Here is a 21,443-nt window from a genome sequence, read left to right on the forward strand (position 1 = left end):
GAAATTAAACATCAATATTAAATCTTAAGGAATGTTGAGTACTTTCTTGCACTTTTCCCCAAAGTTCTAGAGCACTCCACTATTTTTTTTACAAATCTGGCATACATCAGCTTGTCAGGATAACCACACCCACTTTCTCACCCAATTCTCAAAAGTGATATGAGCTGTGGGAAATATAAAATGTCAAAACCCTTGCTTTGCAACTTTTTGATGCCAGAATTCTTGCTTGAATTCCCTCCAACTGTGTTTGTTATCAGAGCTGTCTGATATGGTAATGGAAAAGAGTTCTGCACTATTTTACCCAATGATTGTTTTATTTAAGACAATGCAATTGGAATTTATCTTTTAGTTCCCATTGTCATTCGTTTTGATAAATAATATGTTAATTAGACTTTCTTTCTACAGTCTACTTCTGTCAGTGGCCCACATTTATTAAAGCCCCTGCTCCAGTTTATTGTCTGATTTTGCATGTTCTTTTCAGTGCAAACTGCTTTCCATATGCATTTGTGTCGTTGTTCCACTATAGCAGACGCAACACATAATTCTGCACTAAAAGGGGGTTTCGATGCACAGTCGCAACATTTATCATGCATTGTCCAACCAATTGTGTTGCATGCTCTATGTTAACCCCTTCCGGCCGCAGCCTTTTTATCGTTTTTGCATTTTAATTTTTCACTTGCCACCTTCAAAAATCTTTTCCATGTACAGAGCTGTGTGATTGGTTGTTTTCTGCGTAACAAATTGCATTTCAAAATGGTGGTATTGAATATTCCATGCTGTGTACTGGGAAGCAGGAAAAAAATCCAAAATGCAGTGAAATAATGGTGAAAAAATGCATTTGCGCAGATTTTTTGGATTTTACGGATTTCACTGTACGCCCCAAATGACATGTCTACTTTATTCTTTGTGTCGGTACGATTATGGAGATACCAAATTTGTATAGGTTTTATAATGTTTTCATCCATTTACAAAAATTAAAACCTGTACAAAAATGTTTGTTTTTTTTTAAGATCTTCTGGCTCTAATAACTTTTTCATATTTAGGTGTATGGAGGAGCTGTGGGTTGTGTCATTTTTTGTGACTTTTGATGACGTTTTCAATGCTACTATTTGCTACTATTTTCCATTACAGTGTTAAATGCAGTGAAAAAACATTATTATACTTTGATAGTATCATAGTATTATAGTTTATACGGTTGAAAAAAGACACATGTCCATCAATTTCAACCAAGGAAGGGAAGGGATTGGATGAGGAAGGGACTAAGGGGAAACAATCCTATATAGCATAACAATCAATGTTATTTAGGTGTAAAAAGGCATCTAGACCCTTATTGAAGCTCTCTGCTGTCCCTGCTGTGACCAGCACCTGAGGCAGGCTATTCCACAGATTGACAGTTCTTATCTTTCCTCATAACTGAGACTCTCCATACCACTATCATTTTTGTGGCTCTACTTGAACCCTTTCCAGCTCCAGGGCATCCTTTTTATGGACCGGAGCCCAGAACTGGACAGCATATTCCAGGTGAGCCCGAACCAATGCCTTGTACAGTGGTAATATTGCATGCCTATCCCCAGAGTCCATACCACCTTTGATAAATGACAAGATCCTACTGGCTTTAGAGGCAGCTGATTGACACTGCATTCTGTTATTCAATTTATGATCTACTAGTATCCCCAGGTCCTTCTCCACAAGGGACTCTCCCAGATTTACTCCCCCAACTACAAATTTTGCCTTTGGATTATTGGCCCCCAGGTCCTTACATTTATCCACATTGAACCTCATTTGCCAAGTGGACAACCAAACACTCAGTTTGTCCAAGTCACCCTGCAGTCCATCCTCCACAGACTGTATTACACTACACAGCTTGGTGTCTTCTGCAAAAATAGACACAGTGCTATTAATTCCTACCTCTATATCATTAATAAATATATTAAATAGTAGTGGGCCATGCACAGAACCCTGAGGTACACCACTCATAACTGGTGACCATTCCGAGTAGGAATCATTGACCACAACTCTCTGGATACGATCCTTCAGCCAGTTCCTAATCCAATTGCAAATGATTCCTGCCAAACCAATAGCCCTAATTTTACCCATCAGGCGTCTATGAGGGACAGTGTCAAATGCCTTTGCAAAATCCAAGAACACAATATCCACAGCTGCTCCTCCATCCAGGCACCTGCTCACCTCTTCATAGAAGCAGATCAGGTTAGTTTGACAACTTCTATTCTTAGTAAACCCATGCTGTCTGTCACTTATTATACTATTTGATGTCACATACTCCGGTATGTAGTCTTTTACTAATCCTTCAACTATTTTCCCCACAACGGAAGTTGAGCTTACAGGCCTGTAATTGCCTGGCGAAGTCCTAGAGGTTTTTTTATATATAAATCGAGAAAAAGACAACAGCGTGTATCTCATCAACTGTGCTCGCGCTCGCCACATCTCCTGATTTGGTCTGACGAAGGGTACTTTACCCGAAATGCGTTACCAATTGTATGTTTTATCTGCAAATAAAGAAATATCCGTTGTTCTAACTACATTGCATCAGTCTTCTGTCTGACTAGTTGGTCACTAGTGTACCCGTTAAGCCCCATTTTGTCTTCTACTCTTTATATTTTTTATATATTTACACATTTGCCTCATGCCAGTCACTTGGCACCACTCCAAACATTACGAAATCCCTGAAGATTTTAGACAGCAGAACAGCAATAACAGAACCGAGTTCTTTAACCCCTTCACCCTTCCCCAGCGCAGTGACTTAGCGCTCAGTGGCGGATATATCCGCCACGGCGCTTATGCCGGCTCGGCTCTGGATCAGAGCCAAACCGGCATCGGGAAACACGGGGTGCCGACTGTAACTAATAGCCGGCACCCCAGTGTAACACCCGCGATCGGAGTTGTCTCCGATCGCGGGTGCTTAACCCGTTAAATGCCGCGGTCAGCGCGACCGCGACATCTAACATGCATCTGGGGGGTCTTTCCCCCACGATCGGCCCCCCCGAACCGTTTTCGGGGGGCGCCGATCGTTGCTATAGCAACTCTGGGGTCCGATCTAGACCCCAGAGTTACTTGCAAGAATTGCCGGTAAGATGGCGTCTGTGACGTCATCTTACTGGCACAGTGCCAGCCTATGCAAGTGTATAGGCTGACACTGATAATACTCTGCAATACATCAGTATTGCAGAATATTATCATGAACAAGCAATCAGATGATTGCTTGTTCATATCCCATGGTATAAAAGTGAAAAAGTAAAAAAAAAAGTTATTCAATAAAAAAATAAAGTCATAAATCACTAAAAATGCCCCAAACCCCCAAAACATATAAAGAGACATATAACTCAAAAAAAAGTCTAAATCAGAACACAAACCCCACATATATAGTATCACTGCGTCCGTAACAATCCGTAGAATAAAAGTAAATCATTATTGAACCCCCACGATAAACGCCGTAAAAAAAAATGTTATAAACCCTCCAAAAATTATGATTTTTACCTTTTCAATCCCACAAAAAATGCTATAAAATGCGATCAAAAAACCATATGTACGCAGACATGATACTGGTGCAAAGTACAACATGTCCCGCAAAAAACAAGCCATCAACCAGCTCCGTAGCCAAAAAAGTAACAATGTTATGCCACTTGGAAGACGGCAATACATAAATGATAGATTTTTCCCCACATTAGGGTTTTGTTTGACAAATTTAGTAAAATGTAAGAAAAAATATTCATGTCTGGTATCCCCGTAATCGTATCAACCCATAGAATAAAGATAACATGATTATTAGTCTATACGGTGAACACCAAAAAAAAAAAAAGTAAAAAATCCAGTACAGAATTGATGCTTTTCTACTCCTGCCCTCAAAAAAATTCCTAAATTTTCAACAATAGGTGATACCAACCCCAAAATGGTAACAATGGAAAAAGCATCTCATCCCGCAAAAAAAAAATGCCGTCACATGGCCCCAATAACGAAAAAGCGAAAATTTTATAGCCTTCAAAAGGGGCCAATGAGGAAACTAAAATCCTGGCAGCTGCAGCACCCTCCTTCCCTTCTGCACCTCGCTGTGCGCCCATAAAACAAGTCACAGCCACATGTGGGGGGTCTTTGTACTCAGGAGAAATTGCAGAACAAATTGTATGGTGGGTTTTCTCTTTTTATATTTTGGAAATGTGTAAATTTTAGTGCTAAATGAACGTATAAGGGAACAATATGCCCATTCTAAATTTCACCTCCATTTTTATTCAATTACTATGAAGATCTCAAGGGGTTAACAATCTTCGTAAAAGCTGTTTCTGATAGCTTGAGGGGTGCAGATTTGAAAATGGGTTGATTATATAGGGGGTTTTGATGCTAAATATGTAAAATTTCATTCAAAACTGTATTTATCCCCAAAATAGTCAATTCTGAAAATCCGGAAAAGCGATATTCTATTTGTAAGCCGCGTGACATCAAAATAAATTATCCAGACATTTCAGAAATTATGAAAATGTAAAGTAGACAAATGGGAAATGTTATTGAGCAACTTATTTAGGTGGTAAATCTATCTGCCTGAAAAACGCAATGATTTAGAATTTCGAAAATGGCAAATTTTTCAAAAAATTTATCATATTTTCTTTTTTTCTGTAAATAAACGCAAAACTTATCTGCCAAAATTTACCACTAAAATGAAGTACAACATGTGGGGAAAAAACAATCTCAGAATCGTTTTGATAAGTAACAGTGTTCAAAAGTTATAACCATATAAAGCGAAGCAAGTCAGAATCCAAAAAAATCGGGCTGAGCCTTAAGCTACAAAATGGCTGCGTCCTTAAGAACTCTGGGGTGTAACCCATCTGGTCCAGGAGCCTTGTACACATTGATTTTATTGTGCTTAGATTGGATAATGTCTACATTCAGCCAGTCTATATTATAGGATTCATGACCCGCACTGGCACCTGCCTAATCAGAAGTTCTTTCTTCCATCGTATAATCGGAGCTAAAAAACTCATTAAGTATCTCCGCCTTCTCTTGGTCTCCAGTCACAGATGCCCCATTCTCAGAATAAAGGGGTCCAACCTATTCTGACCCATTTTTTTTGCAGTGATATACTTAAAAAAATTTTTAGCCACCAGTCTTTCATTTTGTATTTTGGCTGATTTGATTTCTTTTTTGCAGATTTTGGTAAGTTTTTTGTAAGTATTGAAGGTCTCAGGTGACCCGTCAGATTTATATTTTTTGAATGCCCTCTTTTTATCATTAATTGCCCTTTTAACTGTAGCTGTAAGCCACGCAGGGTGTAATCTAGGGTTAGGGTTAGTCTATACTTGTTACCTATTGGAATAAATTTAGAAGTATAATGACCCAGGAAAGATTTGAATTTCTCCCATTTAACATTAGTATCATCACATGACAGTATTTGATCCCAGTCTATATCCTGTAGCGCAGCCCTGAATTTCTGGAAATTAGCCCGCTTAAAATTCAACGTTTTCGATTTTCCCACCTATTTTTGCTTTTTACAGTTTAAGAGGAAAGTAATTATGTTATGATTGAGCATTTTCAGACGTGGCAAAACCTAATGTGTTTAGGATTTTTACTGTGTATTTAGATTTAAATCAGTTCTAGGGAAAGGGGGGTGATTAGAATTTTTAGTTTTTTTTAATATAATTTTTTTTAATTTTTACTACAGACTCCCTGTCTGATAGATCCTATCATATACTGCCGTACTACAGTATGGCAGTATATGGGGATTTTCCTCCTTATTTATTACAATCGCACATTGTAATGAAAAGGTTAAAACAAGACAGCCTCAGGTTTTCGGAAGACGTCACGGGGAGCGACGATCCTTATCGGTAAGCCTTTGCTGCAATATGCAGCTTTAGAGAGGTCTCAGCCCGTGACTATTACGTCACATGTCGGTAAGGGGTTATAGGTGCACAAAAAAGAGGTGCATCAACTGCTCCAAAATTCTACTCTAGTTGTAATAGTACCTCCTGCGAGGCTCCAAGGACAAATGTCTGGGTAGGAGCACACATAAGTCAAAATGAAGGAAGGAAAATCTAATGTATTAAGGCAAGTATGCAGAATTAGTTGAACTAAATGTGAATAGGAAATGTAGCAACATCAAATTCTCAGTAAACTCAGCTTCTTAGTCCATAGGGATCACAGTTGTATGTCAAAGGACACACTTTGTACTTAGAAGTCTATGTCCGCCATAGACTCTTCTACATACAGTATTATGCACAAGAATAAACCAACTCAAATTGAAGTCACCAAGATCTCAGCTCAGGAGCTTTTGCTGAATCTAACAAACAGACAGGGGGGGGGATTCATTACTGCTTCGGCGCCCGAAAATAATGGATTTGCGCCCCAAAAAACAGTAGAAAATGACTTCCCTTCCAACACATTTATGAAGGCATTTAGACCATTTTTTGGCAAATTTCTGACTTGTATAACAAAGGGGCGTAGCCTTGTTTTGGTGAAAGTGGGTGTGGTAATATGGAAATTAGTCCAAATAATTAAGTAGGGTGCGCAAAAAGTGGTACACAGGTTAGACCTGCTTAAAGCAGGTCTAAAAATAGAACTGAACAGTCTTATACTGCGACAGATTCATAATCACAACGATGAGTCTAGTGCAGGACAAGACTAGTGGTTACAAGCCCCTGTACTGTCAGAGCCTGAGACACGTTTGCCCACATTTATCAAAAACAGTGCAGTTTGCCTGTGTAGTGTACAGCGTGCACCAGATTCATGAATTGTGGCGCACGTCCTTCATGAATCTGGTGCCCCCTACACTGCTCCAATAGAGTACACCAACTTTTTTTTGGTTTTCTTTTAACACAGAGCATTTGACACAATTCAGTCGAACACTGTATGATAAATGTAGCCCCTTTCAGGTTTTAATAAATGTGGGCCATTAATGAATTCCCCCCACTGAGTCAAGTTATTGATGAATCCCAAAGTACTCTTGTATCGTAGTATCCTATTCTCCAGTTTTCTTGTGTGTTGGATTATTACATTTCCAGAAAGAAATCGATCCTCCTGGGCCACAACATACGGAGGCAGCTACCACAGGTCATTTTACAATCCATTGAGGTTTTCCACTCAGGAGGAATTTATAGCTTGGATTTCATGATGAAAAGCTTGAAAAACGTAATGTTTGTTTGAATGTGGAGTAAACCAGTTACTATTTTAGAAAACTGTAAATGTAAATAATTTTGCCTGAACAACATTCCACCAAAAATATCATTATTTTTTAGGATTTTAGGTGAATTTTTATTCTCCAAAAACCTTAACACATGTAATCTCTCTATTTTAATAAAGTCCAAGAAAAATGTAAGAATTTAACCTCCTATATTTGCTTGCTTACTGCTATTCTGTAGGTAAGTGTGTGGAGATGAACAAAGAAACCCAAGGTTTCTTAATTACTCTGGTGGATTGGGTTGGGTTGGAGTCTTCATAATGTCTGCTTGTATGTTCCATATGTGTGCAAACCATTGTGCTTCCATGTGATCAAAATCTGTGTTGTTTATGGGCCTTCTCCCACCTCCAAGAATCCCTGCATTAAACAAGGAACTATCATTAATGTATAAGTGCTTTGATTTATAATGAGGATCCTGTAGGGATGCTGCAGAATCTTTATGACTCTGACTTTCCTCAAAGCAGTAAGGGTACAGCAATACAAAACTGTTACTGTGACATTCAAGAGCATTCTAATGCCATCACTAGATTTATCTGCACACTACAACTACACTTTACAGCAAGATTAGACTGGCAAAAATAAGGAACAATGTCAGATAATGCCACTTGATCCTATTTGTAGCTGTCAGACACAATAACATAGAATAATATTATGACAGCATGGCTGGCCTCTAGAAATGACAAGGTTAAATACAAATCTTAATTCATAGTGCGCCATTCATCAAACTTGTCATAGCAAAGAAAGCATTTTGCATCCCAAACATTGTGCAACTCAAAATGTAGAACACTACTCTGTATACAAAGAATGAAGAGATATTCTAGTGACAATACATATAGAAGACTTGTGTTCCCTAAAACTTAAGGCTGGCCTTTAAAGGAAAACTACCAGTAAGGATAACCCAAGGTCCTCTTCATCCAGATCCTGGCGGTAGTCTTTTTAAATAATGACACGGGATCACCTTGAAAAAAAAGAGTTAGAAAAAACAGACGCAGGGATGCGATGTCCGACGCTTCGGGCATGTGACGTCACCTCCCTCTCCCAGCATAATAGAGGGAGGCGTTAATACCAAACATCGTGTCCCTGTGTTCCAGCTTGCTTTTTCTAACTCTTTTTCCAGGCGATCCCGGCATGTCGACATTAAAGAAGACCACTACTGGGATCTGGATGAAGAGGAGCTCTGGTAAGTATGTCTAGTTTGTTTTGTGTTATCTTTACTGGTAGTTTTCAGCTCACCAGGGCATTACAGTCTGCTGGCAGTATGTTCTAGAGCAGTGATGGTAAACCTTTTAGAGACCGAGTGACCAAACTACAACTAAGACCCACTTATTTATTGCAAAATGCCAGCACAGAAATTGAATTTGTGTTTTATACACCAGTCTCTGTCCCAGCTTTCATTCATTTCAGCACCCTGAGGAAACCAGAGAAGCAGAAAATAGAAGAAATTTGGATGATCTTTGTAGCTTCCCTTATGGTTCCATAACCAGAAAGAATTGTCAGAGCCAAAGCAGGAGCTACAATGATAATCCAGATCTGTCTACACCTTCCCACTCCTCCAATAGTCACACGTAGATCTGTCACTTTAAAATTGCTCTGTGCACAGCAAGTCCTGGGCTGTCTGGGACAGCAGGAAGATACCGGGAGTCCTCTCCGGTGATGGCCTGAGTGCCCACAGAAAGGGCTCAGAGTGCCACCTCTGGCACCCGTGCCATAGGTTCGCCACCACTGTTCTAGAGAAATGCACTGTGATTTCCATAGGTTTGTGTGTATAAGGCCTTATAATGGACAGAAATGGTCCTACGGTCCTATGTATCAAAGTAATTGTAGTGCAGCTAGCGCCATGGCAAATTTTGCACATTTCACAGGCATACTGTACCGAGTACAGTTTGCACTGTTTTTGATAAATGTGGGCCACGGTGTCTCAGGTTCTGCCAGTTTTTAACGAGAAAACACTAGTCTTTTGCTGTGCCAGATTTATCAATGTGATGATAAATTCTGGAGCAGTATAAGACTGTTGGTTCCTACTTTAAACCAAGTTTTATTTAGTCTAAATTGTGCAACAGAGACCACACCCACATTCAGTGAGGCCACACCTATTATGCAAATACGCCCCCTTAGTAAGGAAAGTGCCAAAAAAGTCTAAAAACCTTGATAAATGTGGCGCAAGAGATTTTAGACAGGTTTTTTGGCCCAAATCCACCAGAATTCTGGTGCAAGTGCATTAATAAATTCCCCCAATATGTCTGTTTAATCACCCCATTTATATCACAGACTGGATTACAATAGAATTTTACTTCTCTATAGGAAACCCCATCAATACAACATGGAAAAGACATTTGATTTGTGGGGGGCCAACTCTAAATACTCAGGTGATTAACAAATTCCACATATGCAAATGAATGGTACACAGATACATCACTAAGCACAACCTACTCTAAAGCGTATATCAATCTTAAGTCCAAAGCTCACGGTTAGCTGGGATACTGTGTGCTTACCGCACCGTGATTGGAGGCCATAGATGCAATCTGATTTTGGATTGGTCATTTCATTTTTAAAATTTAAGCAACCCCTTTCTGAAGTAGTCACTTTTGCAAAAGTCATGAATTTATTATTCTCTTTTAATAGCGAGTAGTATGAATAATTTTAGGAAAACTGACAACTTACCTCCAAAAAAAAGTCAGCTGCATCTAAGCCCAAACTCCTCTCTAAGGGTACATTCAGATGGTCAGGTGGATGCCTGTATCGGATCCCAGGCACGGGAGGGGTAAATGCTCTTCCCTCTATAGGTGATGTGATGTTGTGGTGACACAGATGCGATCAGATCACGACCCCATAACAGCTGTCTGAATGAGTCTTAAGGCTGGTTCTATACAGGTCTTTGGGGGTTCGTTCAAATGTTGTAAAGAGAAGGCATCCCTTTGCATCCATCTGTAAATCAACGGCCCCGTGCACTATCCAGAACACACGTTGCGACTTGTGTATGTGTATTTGTAAAATCATTGCAGCCGGGACTCCAGCACACAAATGTATGCATTTGATGCATTGGTCTGCTCCACCACACATGACAGGAGAATAGATTGCCTGGGTGGTTAACTGGGGCAGGAATAGAACCTGATTTCGCGGCCGGGACATTCAGCTCATGCACAGGGCCATGGAAACTACAGCTGAAACAATGGCTTGCACAAGTTCAAAATAAATGTTTGTTTGCACAGGCGTTTAAGCTGCGTTCACACATTGCATGTACATTATGTTACTATTTAATTTACATTTTATTTAAATTTATTTAACATTTACTAAAGGCCGTGCGTGATATTTGTGTTGCACGCAGCCCTTCTGTGGTGCAGCTCCACTAGGCATCATGGGTCACAAATTAGGGGGAATTTCGGTGCTCAGTCGGAGCGTACGCCAGATTAAGTCCGACATAATTCTCTCACACACCCTATGTTAAAGGAGCACCAAATAAAAGTTGGTGCACTGTCAGGGCAGTGCAGAGAGTGCCAGAAACCCTGAATGTAGCACCCCCTGCACTATACACATGCAAACTGTATTTAGTGCAGTTTGCCTTGTTCTTAGTGAATGTGCCCCAATGTTAACAAATTGGCCCACATTTATCAAAAACAGTGCAGTCTGTACTATGAGCAGTACAGTGCAGACACTTTGTAAATAAAGTACAAGCAGTTTGCACTGAAAAGAACATGCAAAGCCAGACAAAAAATGGTGCAGAGGCTTTAATAAATGTGGGCCATTGTGAGCAATGTTGACATGTGAACATAGTCTGAAATGAGAAAAATCAGCAGAACGGTCTTAATGCTTTTGCTCTAAAGACTGCCCTAATATTAGTTCTACCCTACTGCCCTAATTAGTATTTACAGTTAGTATTGTCAGGGAAATATCCCTTTATCTCGATGTGATGGTGGTCCAAATTAATGTATAGTACGAGCTGCTCGGTGAATCACTCAGACCTTCACATGTTGTTTGAGAGGATTCCAATTTATTTAGGTTGCAGACAGTTTTTATAGGTTCTTGAGACAAAGGAGCCTATTGACCATACCCACATTCCATTAGCCTCTGAAAGATGATCAGTGTCCTTGGGGGGATGGTGCTATTCATAGGGATCTCTTCTATCAATAGAGCCAAAAATCTTTGTATAGATACATGATAGAAGAACAGATTCAAAAATGGATTAGATTCCCTCACAATTCCTCCCTTTTTGTGAATAATTTCAGGTACTGCTCAGGTGGTACATTGACATGTGCTAGTCACACATCCAGGACTTATCTAACCCCTTCACCTGCTTCCCTCCTGAGCATCCTGAACATTATATCACAACACAATTAATTCGGTCCTAATATTAATGGTAGGTTCTCTACACTCTCTTGGCCAAATTGTACATAGGTATAACCACTCCCTCTGTAGAATTAGGTGTATACCTAGGTTGATATCGCACAATCCTTGGTTTCCTTCGCCACAGTTTTACAACAAGCCAGATTACTACTCTTATGCAGATATAAACAAATACACATAACAAAATGATTCGAAATATTGCTTGCAAAACTCCTGTAAAATTGCTAGGAAGCCATTTATAAGCCTGATGGCCACATACAACATATATGTTTTTCGGTACTCCAACGACAGTGTCATTAAAAAGCTCTGCTACCCATCTGACTAGCATGTTCACCTTCAGGATTTCACTCACTTCCTGTTGGAAAAAGGTGTCATTTGAAAGGAAACCTGCAACAAGGTTTTGCAAGGACATGCTAACACAGGGGAGTGTAGAATTAATAGTGGCATCGACTCCTACACATTGAGTGATGTCAGATTTGTTACCATCACACTCTGTATAGTTGGAGTTAGAGAAAACCATTCCTTTAGATCTAATTTGGATACAACTGCAAGATGTAAAATTGGGATAACAGGCAAGATTAACATTATTTAAAGCCCAAGGAATGACAGTCTGCTCTAACGGTGGACCAATCCTATTAAATATCATCCACGGCTCTTCCACCCACGCAGCTACAGGTAATGGTACAGTCATCTCCTTATGTTCACTTTCCAGCACAGCTATTACTGTATTGTTACAGATAGAAAATATTTCCTCTAAAGCCACTGGGATAGCTAGATAAGGCATACTGCTAGAGCTGACAGGACTGTGGGTACAAATCCAACAATCTTTGGGTAATACATCATGTCTCATATCTTTTAAAAGGACTTGGTGATGCTTAATAAGCAAGTTATCCCAATCCCCGCTCAACATCTCGTTGAAAGTTCTTCCAAGGGGTAATATCAATAGTATCTTAAGTAATATTAACATTTGGAGATACAGATTCATCTTCATGAGCAGCTGGATTCAATACTCTTTTGCAATGGCTGGCGTGAATCCAATTAGGCTTCCCTTGTAACTTCATGGAAGTAGATGTGGTCAGAAGGACTTGAAATGGTCCTTCAAAACGTGGCTCAAGGCTTTTTCTCACATGTCGCTTCAAGACCACCCAATCTCCAGGTTGTAGATTATGTGATCCTCCTACTGCATCATGGTCTGGAATAGAAGCAAAACCTGTTTATGCACCATAGCTAGATGTTTTTGCAGGGCTTGGACGTATCCTGTCAATTCTCCATGGTACATCTGTAAAACTTGTGGAAAATATAAGCCCATTCTAGGAGCAGATCCAAAGAGAATCTCAAAAGGTGAGAGGCCTGTTTTCCTGTTGGGAGTGTACCTTATAGAAAATAAGGCCAAAGGAAGACAATCAACCCAGTTCTTCCCTGTCTCTTCCATGGCTTTCTGAATTTTTAACTTAAGAGTCCCATTTAACCTCTCCACCTTCCCACTACTCTGTGGATGATAGGGGGTATGGAAGGCCTGTTCAATCCCAAGTGCTCCCATTACCTCCCTCATCACCTCCCCTGTAAAGTGGGAACCTCTATCACTCTCTATGATCTCTGGAATCCCAAATCTACAGACTAGCTCCCTCATTAACTTCTGTGCTGTGTTTTTTGCTTTGGCTTTTGTCACAGGATAGGCTTCAGGCCACCCAGAAAAGAGGTCCACACACACAAGTACATGTTCATAGCTACTTACCTTTGGTAGCTGTATATAGTCAATCTGCAACCTCTGGAAGGGGTAAAGCGGCTTTGGAGTATGTTTATATGAGGGTCTTCACTACTCTCCCTACATTGTACTAGGTACATATAAACATACTTGTGTAAATGGACAGTAGCAAAAGTGAATGTAAGTGATACTCAATACTTATCCACCACAGAGCCTATAAAGTCTTAGCCTGGTGTCTCACCCTGTGGGTGCACTGAACCATCATAGGGTAAAGGGCCCTTGGCAGACATTGCTTGTCACCTTTTTGCCATAGTCCACCCTCCGCCTCTTGGGCCCCAGTTACTCCGGTCTTGCTTCCTCACCTGTGAAGCCGGTTTCTATAAAGACAGGAGTATAGATAACCCTACTGGGCCAGCGAGGGTCACGGACTGTACTGATCCAGGCTCCTTTCCCCTAGGCTTTCCAGTAACCAGTATGGTCACTTCATGTGTTAGAGCTTTAGAGGTTTTTCCTTCTAGGATGGACCTTTATGTAACACTAAGGCCTCTATCAGCTATTTCAAAGTCTCATAGTTGTTGATAAACTTACTATATGATATTAGGAATCATAAGGAATCCCACAAGACTCACATTCTTCCCCTCTGCCACTTTACACTCCTCCATCAGTGCCTTCACCTCCGCCTCCTGTACAGACAGGTAGGTCAGGAGTGGTTCTGGTTCTGTTACCTCATGTTGTGTGACCGCTGCACATCTGATGTAGAATTAACCCCATTCCTGGTTTCTAAAGCCATCTACAAAAAACTCAAAATGCAGATTAATGATATATAACTGGTTCATTAATCATTAAGTTAATAGAAAATTTTAGATACAAGCTGTCTACCTCATGTCTCCCCCCTTTGAATCTAGCGAAAATAGTGGAGCTGGATTCAATGTAATACATCATAAAGAGGGCACATTGTAACCAAGGTTTCTAGTTATGAAGAGGTGAAATAATAACAGGATAGTCCAAAACTACTACAGAAGCTTTATATACACAGGCAGCAGTAGGATACAAAACCAAGAAGGATCCAGGTTGTCATGTGACACACGATCAGCAGCTTCCGGCCTGTGTCCTCTCCTCTGAGGTGCTTGGCTTAAACTTAAATGAGAACAATATAAAATGAGCAATATACTCCAGAAAAACACAGTTTTGGGACCAATGCCGATGTATCAATGCTGTATAAATATAAAACTATAGAGTCATACTGGGGACACATGCTGGGGGGCACATACTGGGCAGAAGCATCACTAGAGACAGTGACGTAGGAGACTTCTAGGGATGTTATAACTTCTGCCTAAAAAGCTCCTAATAATAATCTCAGTCATAGCTGCTGAATAGGACTAATAGTGTAGGGATCATAGGGAGGTTTTACTCCTGGTTAAAACATTAAAATTACAGATGTTGCACTGAATCAATCCCAAAATCTGCTAAGGACCTTATCATGAACACACATTCTCATTGTTCCTTTCTTCTCTTAACATTCCAACATGTGTTCCCCCCTCCCCTCCTGTGTTCACTGAGACAAGGGGGGAGGCAGCCCCCTCCTTCTCCCTGTGGTGTCTGTAGTACTAAGTGTCCCAGCATACCAAGAGAACAAAGAAAGAATCCAACACACCATTGTAACATCTAAGATCACTCCATCATCCTACACAAATTGCAAAAACTTTTGACCACACCCTACAAACTTTTAGGTGTATTATAAAGTTTTACACTACATTTCTGATGTTTTTAAACATAAATCACAGGAGGTCTCAGGTCCAAGCCTACAATGAACAATGTCCATTATTGTGTGCTGTGCTTTCCTCACATCTGGTAACTGATGAAATACCACTAGCACTACACGTCATATAGACAAAACACATATTTATATCTCTGCCATAATCTGCAGGACTATATAAAGGAATAAACTCATAGAACACCTACAGTATCTGGCAAGGGTCAGCTCAGGGAATCCAATTGGGACTGCACAACCGTCCAGGAGCTCTCCCCACAGAAGACCAAAATCCGTAACAAATATGTTACTACCCGGGTTTTTGGACTTTGAAGTTCTGAGAGGTGACTCTTAGATAAGCAGGCAAAGTCTCCTACATTTGTTCCCTGGGTACTATATCTTAGTTGTCTTCTAAAGTTACAGCAATATCCAAATACAGCTAAATACAGCTGAGCGGACTGTAAGATGCAAATCCAAAGATCTTTAGGCAATGCATCATTACCCATACCACTGGTCTACTAAAATATATCAAAGTGAGAAACATCTGCCCCCTACAGGAGAAACATCTGAACGCTACTTCTTTGTCCTGTTGGAGCCCGCACTTTTTCAAATCTAGTCTTGACCGGATATATTCCAGTGTGGGGGTTGGGTCTAGGTGCCACATTGCATGCACATGTCTCCACCAGTCTGTTTCTTTGTTTCCATACATCAATTCATCCACCATTTTAGGGTGGAGGCCGAAATTTTGTCTTTTGTCTGTCCAACGTTTTTGTCCGTCATCGTCATAACACTCATACAACACACAATTTCCTATGGCTGTTTCTTTATAACCTCCTCTGGTCACTTCCTCTGTAACTTTCTTCTATCCACTTGCAATTTCCATCATATCATCATCATGCAACCAGCCTTTGTTCTTTTAAGAACCTTTCCATTTACCAACATACAAACAACCATCTTTTGATATCCTTGTCCCTTTTCCAACATTTTCTGACATCATTGTACAGCTTCTTTTTTTTTTTTTTTTTATCATTCAAGATCCGTACGTCTGGTTTTCCCTCTGAATTGCCTCTCATCCTACCTAGCAATTTTTTTCCATCATTTTCCTATATTATATCTCTAGTGCCGGCACCCACTCGCAGTCCCCCACTCTTCCTTAGGGCAGTTTTCTACTAATTCTAAAATTTTTTTTTTTATTTATTTTTTTTTTTTAAACCGTTTGCCCGTCAAGAGATGACTGCAGTCTCCTTCCATGAAGCAGCTCTGGAACCTACCACACAAAATAAATTTATAAAGTCCGACTGTCCAAACTCAGTCTACTTTGTCTCAAGCGAATTACGTTCCAAAAAGCTGCTTGTCTAAGAGACTCTTTAGGTAGGGGCGATTCCTGGATGTAACGTTCTTAAAACCAGTACAGTACAGTATCACAATAGCGCTATCAAACACACATGTTCAAACTCACACAATACCCATATACACTACCACACATCACATGGAGTTTTCAAATAAACTAACAAGATTCTTTGGACTGGGCAATATAGGCATGTAACTCACCGGACGTGGGAAATCCAAACTAGGAGCGACAGAGCAATTTTGTAAGAAAAAGCTTCTTACCTTTTTGTGCAGCTGCATGGTCTGTCTGTCCTGAAAGGATTATCCCTAAATTCTCCGGTAGGCGTCATGCAAACCCAGGTCGCTGTTCGAGCGCCATGTTTTGTCAGGGAAATATCCCTTTATCTCGATGTGATGGTGGTCCAAATTAATGTATAGTACGAGCTGCTCGGTGAATCACTCAGACCTTCACATGTTGTTTGAGAGGATTCCCATTTATTTAGGTTGCAGACAGTTTTTATAGGTTCTTGAGACAAAGGAGCCTATTGACCATACCCACATTCCATTAGCCTCTGAAAGATGATCAGTGTCCTTGGGGGGATGGTGCTATTCATAGGGATCTCTTCTATCAATAGAGCCAAAAATCTTTGTATAGATACATGATAGAAGAACAGATTCAAAAATGGATTAGATTCCCTCACAGTATTCAGCAGTTTTCTGGGGCACTGAAAGCAATGGTAAAAATGTAAAACATAAAATGATATACAAAATCAATTTGGCTTGCAGGTTTTTCTTTAGTGCAGCATGTAGATGGGATTTTGTGAGGGTGCGTTCACACGTTCAGTTTTTCAGATGCAGTTATTGATGCTCAAACTAGCAGTGGAGTTAAAAGAGAATAGGAGACGCTTTTCTCAATGATATTTTCTCACCCATTATGATCCACATCTGTTTTTAGTTTCAAACACTGCATCTGAAAAACTGAACTTGTGAACACACCCTCAAAGCTGTTCCCGTCTGCCCCTACTGTACACTGCAGTGGGTTAGTGGAGATTTAACCTCCACGTGGACAAATACTCATTTTCGAGTATAAAGTAAAATAAATATAATCACTGCTTTATTAGAGTCCAATGGTTTTCTCTGCCCATAGTATGCCTATACTTTATTCACATTTTATAGAATATTTACAAAACTTTCCATTTTACAATGTCAGATAGAAATCCACAACAGCTTTGCTGTTGTACAGGTCCATTTGCCATTAGTACGTCGTGTTGTTTCCTGAGTGCTGCACATGATAGGCGGCTTGGAGCTGACATTCTGCTAGCCAAGTGCAATCTATCATGATTAGCTGGCCCGGCTAAGGAGAGCCCTGCTGTTCCAGTCGGCAGGTGGGGCTGCAGGTCAGAGCTGGCTGAGAATAACCGAGCGCTGCCAGCTGGCTTCAGCAATCCTTCTTCAAAGATTTCCTTGTACATGTTGCACTGACTATCAGTTTCACTGCTGGCTAGAATTCCCTTTCCCTGTGCAAATTGAAGTAACTCATTCAGAGCCAATTCAATAAATGGCGCTCTACCTGTTCATAACCATCTATTATGCATACAACATGAGATATCATAAGCTTTGGGGGTCTTTCTGCCTATCGTCAAAGACAGTTTGCTTGTTTAACCGGCTATGACCTGCAGCAGGACGGCAGTTTTGTCACAATCCATAATAACACCACCATGACAGCGGAAGAATATAATATTATATTGCATGCACATATATTATACAAATATGATAATAAAATTAAAGATGCGATGCATTAAGCCCCCTGCAAAAGGACATGATACAAAATGATCCAATAATACTTGGCTGCAGTATACAGGGGGCCATTTAGGAGGAACTGAGGCTAGAGAAGGATAAATAACATTTGCAGACAGATCTGGGGAGATTTGCTCCAGTGGAGTAAAGGTCAGCCTGCATGTAATAATGTCTGATTTTCCATATGAGTAGAGCAGGCCTGGCATTTGGACCTCTGTGAGGCATAGTTTCAGGCGTGTGCAGGGGCATGAGAAGATTGATTGTAGCATTGAGAGGAGTTGGGATGTCAGGCACAAGCAGATTGCCCAGATCTGGGATTCTGACAAGTGCACCTGTTAAAGCTCAGAGATTGAGATTTAATATTCCAGGCAAGAGTCTGTCAGCTCTAATCATCCTGGGCACGTTACTATGCACAATGGTTAGCGAGGCGATGAGGACATTAGGATGCTTGGCTTTACCGACATAGCAATGTATTTCACCACTGGCTTCAGTGATTACTGAGACCAATACTGATGCCAGAAGACACAGTGAATATTGCTGGGACTAACATTACATACATACATCATCTCTCAGAAGTTGTTCATTCATTTTACTTATTGTCTACTATTTATACCAAAATCCTGAAAGCAAATGATTACTAGGGGGTTTTAAGACTGGGGTGAAAATGCCTTATAACTCAGAATGATTCAAATACTAGTTAAAGAGAACTCTTCACTATCTCACACCAGTTCCTACTTACTGTAACCGGTGCATCTCTTATGATCTCGGCACAATTAGAATATTTTCTCTAGACCCAATTGTTCCTAAGCATTAAGTCTTCATGTCAATGGGGAGGAGTAAGTCATGAATACAGATCCATACAGTTCCGGCTTGCATTCAGGTATTGCCTGTTAATAAGGCTAAAGACGTGTTGCTAATTCTCAAACCTATTGAAGAAAACTACTTTAGTTACTGGTACCTGATACGTAGCAGGTCTTCCCAGGGAAACCCACAATCAGACATTATTGCTGCTGCAGTCAATATCAGGCAGGATGTATAAGGGTTGACTTCATGAGACCCCCCCCCTCCCCCCACCCCATCAAGGAGGACTCTTTTACTTGTAACCACAGGATGAGAAATTCTAATTCATTAGATGACTCAACATTTTAATGGACTAAATACCACACTTGGTGCTGGGCGCAATTTATAGAAAAAACTGTATAATAATGTACATTTCCCTACAAAGTCCAAACGCGCACTGAAATCATTGTCGGAGAGAAGCAGCGTACTATGCAGGTCTAAACCACAGTGGTAAGGTCCAGCATCTCCATCCACAGAGGTCAGTCTAACCTCCTACTCCCACAGAAAGGCAGCATTCAGCCTGTGTGCGGCCATTATGGGAGTAATGAGCCCAGGCAGATTGAGCAGTCATGACAAATGACACGATCAGGCCATCAGAAGCACGCTGGATTATTGCTTCAACTATTCAAGACGTACAGATTCCAGAGCACTGCTGCGAGGCAGCTCCGTCACACAGTGAAGCAAGCCGAGCTGTTAAATTAGGATTTATTGAGATTTGCAAAGAGGGAAAAATAGATATTTATAGTACAAGAGAGACTGATGAAATGATTCGTTTCTGATTTATAAAGGACAAGCAACCATTAACTCTTTCCATGCTTGAGGAATAGCTCTGCTTCCCCTGAGGAGTATGGTCATGGGATGTTACAAATCTCTAGCTTGAATCTGACTCCATCCTCATGCTCTCCCATAGGTGGGTCACAGTCTGCAGCTGTCCGTTTTGCTCCTATAGAGGGTGCTATCCACCAAGCCTCCACTTTATCACATACACAATCACATACACATCCTCCAGTGTATTCGCAGCCAATGAATATACAAGATGGAAAAACCAACAGTGTAATGCTTTAAAGCAGAAAATCTCTCACACTGCTCTCACTGTGTCTTAATCTGTCTAAATCTTAATCTTTAATCGTGTAAACCGATCATGAAGATTTGTACATAAAAGAAAAGGCTGCCATATTTGAAGTGAGGGCCATTTATATATGGAGCGGGGTTACTGCCGCTAATGTAGGCAAGTACAGCACGTTCCATTACCGATTAATCCAATTACCCTTCAGAAAAAACCTTTACAAGACCTTATATGAAATGAAGCCGTCAAGGGCCCCGGTTCATAGCTATCAGATTCTAACCTGTACGTTTGCTATGAGATCCTTCTAGCAGACGTGTTCTTTTATTAGCTGAAAAGCACAGTATGTAAGAAAATTTCAGTCGTGTTCTACATTTTTTTTGAAAAGATATAGTAAAAGATTCTTTTAGAAATGTTAACTTTTATAAGCGTGTAAAAATGCACATCTAACTTTGAAAGGATGCCAAAAAGGCCCCATAAAAAATAAAATAGAATTACAGTATTGTCAGCACCCGTCCAGCAAACGCGCAACCACAACCAGACTTGGCGCTAGCTGTCACACTACGTAAGTGATGGCGAACTCACCCTGCGACGTCCCTGCGGGCTAAGGCCCTGCCTAAAGCAGATAAACCTCCCTGATAAGGGCGAACCCACTATCAGGAACCTAACTGACGGTCCCTGAGTGACCCTACAACAGGACAGGGGACACTTACTTTGTCTGACAGCTGCTGGATGGTGGAGCGGACAGGTAACGGAAATACAGGTATAGACCAGTGTTCACACTGGCGCACAGAAACCAACAAGACTGAACAGGTAACCGGAATACAGGAATAGACCAGTGTTCACACTGGTACACAGAATACAAACACTGGACTGAGACAGGGACAAAACAATAGATATATACAGGTCTACAGGCAGATAATCACAGGTCAGATCCAGATACAGGTACAGGCGGGATATACACAGGTCAGGTCAAGATCAAACGGGTTATAAACAGGTCAGGTACAGGCAGGATATACACAGGTCAGGTCAAGATCAAACGGGTAATATACAGATCAGGTACAGATACAGGCAGACAAACAGAGACAGGTAAAACTGAACTAGATACTCAGGGAAGACCAGACTCAAAATAACCAGCAAGGTAAGATGGGAATGGGCAGGTATATAAAGCCGATCCCGGACATGCCTCCAGCAGCACACTGGAGGAACTGTCCATCAGGCTAGTAACCCTTGCTGGGCAGGACAGAAATGCAAGGAGCAGGGTGTGGCTCAGTTAATCCAAATACAAGAATTGAGCCATAGTTCACACACAAATAAACAACTCTATCCCGCCAACTGCGGATAGAGCGACGTTCAGGCACGGACGTTCCAAGTATATTTCTGTATGTATATAGTCATAGACCGAAGTGTCTTACGCATAGATTAAAGAGAACTTGTC

The 21,443-nt window shown here is 40.7% G+C and overlaps 1 protein-coding gene across 5 annotated transcripts in view; it reads right to left on the bottom strand.

The window, feature by feature from the left end:
• Positions 1-21,443, bottom strand: part of NEXMIF (neurite extension and migration factor) — a 311,906-nt gene that overhangs the window by 14,127 nt on the left and 276,336 nt on the right. The window lies entirely within an intron of this gene.

Source organism: Engystomops pustulosus, chromosome 9, assembly GCF_040894005.1.
Source record: "Engystomops pustulosus chromosome 9, aEngPut4.maternal, whole genome shotgun sequence".
Taxonomy (NCBI): Eukaryota; Metazoa; Chordata; class Amphibia; order Anura; family Leptodactylidae; genus Engystomops; species Engystomops pustulosus.